At 49.7% G+C, this 3,721-nt stretch overlaps 1 long non-coding RNA gene and 1 other non-coding gene across 2 annotated transcripts in view; both read right to left on the bottom strand.

Annotated features, from left to right (window-relative positions):
- The window catches only part of LOC125774238 (uncharacterized), a 62,367-nt gene extending 61,352 nt beyond the window's left edge, over positions 1–1,015 (bottom strand). Inside the window, exon 1 of the long non-coding RNA XR_007420691.1 lies at positions 697–1,015. This is a non-coding gene — a long non-coding RNA (uncharacterized LOC125774238). The remainder of the gene's footprint in view (positions 1–696) is intronic.
- On the bottom strand, positions 168–325 carry LOC125774239 (5.8S ribosomal RNA). Its single transcript, XR_007420692.1, has one exon. It is a non-coding gene; the product is annotated as a 5.8S ribosomal RNA (ribosomal RNA).
- Positions 1,016–3,721: the final 2,706 nt, after the last annotated feature.

Genomic DNA, 3,721 nt, shown 5'->3' with positions numbered 1-3,721 from the left:
CCCTTTACTTTCAGCGCCCTGCGGTCCCAACAAAGGTCCCGAGCACGCCATTATGCACAGTGTGGAAGCGTGTTTCCCCCACGACACTAGACGGGCTGCTCGCCATAGTGTTCTATTGTGGCACGCTCCACCCTGAAGTTTGGTTTGTTGTATATCAAGGAATTGATAGGCACTCAAGAATGTGTGCATCGGCCGGGTTTAATCGTCCGACGCGCAATATGCGTTCAACTTATCGGTGTTCATGTGTCCTGCAGTTCACATTGTGACGCGCATTTAGCTGCGGTCTTCATCGATCCATGAGCCGAGTGATCCCCTGCCTAGGGTTTTATAGTAAGGTTCCCAATGTAACACAATCCCGGTGGTACGTCCAAAGACTAACTTTCTGACTAAGTTGTCTTTATTACCCAATAGTCCCAGGCCTTGTGACTTGTGGCTCATGTCTACGCCCATGGCCACCATTCGCTAAGATAGTTTTGAAGTCACTTTGAAGGCCCAGGAACAACTCTCTTAGCACATCGGTTAACCTGGCGCCGCAGTCAACTCATGTGCTTGGATCGGATCGAGCTATTGAGTATTGGGCCTGCATACTCGCTCATCCGTATCCTTTGCGTACCGCCCCATGGCCCTTGTATGTCTGCACCACAGTTCCTGTTCGTTCCGTGCCTATGGCCGGATACGTATTGCACATCGGTTAACCTGACGCCGCAGTCAACTCATGTGCTTGGATCGGATCGAGCTATTGAGTATTGGGCCTGCATACTCGCTCATCCGTATCCTTTGCGTACCGCCCCATGGCCCTTGTATGTCTGCACCACAGTTCCTGTTCGTTCCGTGCCTATGGCCGGATACGTATTGCACATCGGTATACCTGTCGCTACTCAGGCAACTCGTGTGCGTGGATTGGATCGAGAACATGGTGTGTGCCCCATGTTATAATTGATAGTCCATATCCACTTTATAGGTTAAAGTCATAAGTTGTGATTGCACAACCATTCTTCATAAGAGTTTAATCACTCTTCAACTAACTTTCGTTCTGGTGTCTTGGTATCAAATCGCGTAAGACACAAGATTCTACTGGCCAAATAGAATCTAGCACATTGGTTAACCTGGCGCCGCAGTCAACTCATGTGCTTGGATCGGATCGAGCTATTGAGTATTGGGCCTGCATACTCGCTCATCCGTATCCTTTGCGTACCGCCCCATGGCCCCGTCCTTAGAGTTAATGACTAGTAGGCTTAACTCTTTGTATGTCTGCACCACAGTTCCCGTTCGTTCCGTGCCGTGGCCGGATACGTATTGCACATCGGTATACCTGTCGCTACTCAGGCAACTCGTGTGCGTGGATTGGATCGAGAACATGGTGTGTGCCCCATGTTATAATTGATAGTCCATATCCACTTTATAGGTTAAAGTCATAAGTTGTGATTGCACAACCATTCTTCATAAGAGTTTAATCACTCTTCAACTAACTTTCGTTCTGGTGTCTTGGTATCAAATCGCGTAAGACACAAGATTCTACTGGCCAAATAGAATCTAGCACATTGGTTAACCTGGCGCCGCAGTCAACTCATGTGCTTGGATCGGATCGAGCTATTGAGTATTGGGCCTGCATACTCGCTCATCCGTATCCTTTGCGTACCGCCCCATGGCCCCGTCCTTAGAGTTAATGACTAGTAGGCTTAACTCTTTGTATGTCTGCACCACAGTTCCCGTTCGTTCCGTGCCGTGGCCGGATACGTATTGCACATCGGTATACCTGTCGCTACTCAGGCAACTCGTGTGCGTGGATTGGATCGAGCTCATGGGGTGTGTAGAGATTCCATGTTATAATTGCAAGTCCATATCCACTTTATAGGTTAAAGTCATAAGTTGTGATTGCACAACCATACTTCATAAGAGTTTAATAACTCTTCAACTAACTTTCGTTCTGGTGTCTTGGTATCAAATCGCATAAGACACAAGATTCTACTGGCCAAATAGAATCTAGCACATTGGTTAACCTGGCGCCGCAGTCAACTCATGTGCTTGGATCGGATCGAGCTATTGAGTATTGGGCCTGCATACTCGCTCATCCGTATCCTTTGCGTACCGCCCCATGGCCCCGTCCTTAGAGTTAATGACTAATAGGCTTAACTCTTTGTATGTCTGCACCACAGTTCCCGTTCGTTCCGTGCCGTGGCCGGATACGTATTGCACAACAGTAGATACCATCACCTGACGTATCTAACACACCACTATTGTAACTCGTCGTCGAAGGACCTTTCAAGTGCCTGATGGCCAGGGGAGCTCTTACACGGCACGGAGACACAGTGATGCTCGCCCATCACAGTGTACAACGATCGAGTTTGCTTAAGTGTCTGGGTACCTACACACCAGACACAATGCAATGGCCACGGATCCACACAAGGCACATCACATGCAGAAAGCTTCACCAGATTATGACACATACCACACTCTTGTAACTCGTCGTCGAAGGGGCGTTCAAAGTGCCTTACGGCTAGGGGAGATCTAGCACGGCACGGAGACACAGTGATGGTTGCCCATCAAAGTGTACAACGATCGAGTTTGCTTTCCGCGCAAGCGTTCTAAGTGTCTGGGTATCTAAGCACCAGACACAATGCAATGGCCACGGATCCACACAAGGCACATCACATGCAGAAAGCTTCACCAGATTCTGACACATACCACACTCTTGTAACTCGTCGTCGAAGGGGCGTTCAAAGTGCCTTACGGCTAGGGGGGATCTAGCACGGCACGGAGACACAGTGATGGTTGCCCATCAAAGTGTACAACGATCGAGTTTGCTTTCCGCGCAAGCGTTCTAAGTGTCTGGGTACCTACACACCAGACACAATGCAATGGCCACGGATCCACACAAGGCACATCACATGCAGAAAGCTTCACCAGATTCTGACACATACCACACTCTTGTAACTCGTCGTCGAAGGGGCGTTCAAAGTGCCTTACGGCTAGGGGGGATCTAGCACGGCACGGAGACACAGTGATGGTCACCCATCAAAGTGTACAACGATCGAGTTTGCTTTCCGCGCAAGCGTTCTAAGTGTCTGGGTATCTAAGCACCAGACACAATGCAATGGCCACGGATCCACACAAGGCACATCACATGCAGAAAGCTTCACCAGATTCTGACACATACCACACACATGCAACTCGTCGTCGAAGGGGCGTTCAAGTGCCTTACGGCTAGGGGAGATCTAGCTCGGCACGGGGACACAGTGATGGTCACCCATCAAAGTGTACAACGAACGAGTTGGCTTTCAACAAATTCTGACACATAGCAAGCGAGCGACCGAGCTACACCGAAGGCAGCCCATGGTTGGTCACTCGCGGACGATCATCAGTAATGATCCTTCCGCAGGTTCACCTACGGAAACCTTGTTACGACTTTTACTTCCTCTAAATCATCAAGTTCGGTCAACTTCAGCCATGCCAGCTGCAGCTCACGAAGGAACCGCGGAAGGTAAGCCTCCAGAAACCTCACTAAATAATCCATCGGTAGTAGCGACGGGCGGTGTGTACAAAGGGCAGGGACGTAATCAGCACTAGCTAATGACTAGTGCTTACTAGAAATTCCAGGTTCATGGGGACCGTTGCAGTCCCCAATCCCGACTAGATGGGCATTTTAGTGATTTCCCGTTCCTCTCGGAATGGGGGCGCCTATTGGCGAGAACACGCTGCGACCCACATTGTAGCACGCGTG

The sequence above is a fragment of the Anopheles funestus genome (genome assembly GCF_943734845.2).
Source record: "Anopheles funestus chromosome X unlocalized genomic scaffold, idAnoFuneDA-416_04 X_unloc_97, whole genome shotgun sequence".
In the NCBI taxonomy this organism is placed as follows: Eukaryota; Metazoa; Arthropoda; class Insecta; order Diptera; family Culicidae; genus Anopheles; species Anopheles funestus.
This window is presented reverse-complemented; position numbering and strand designations above follow the sequence as displayed.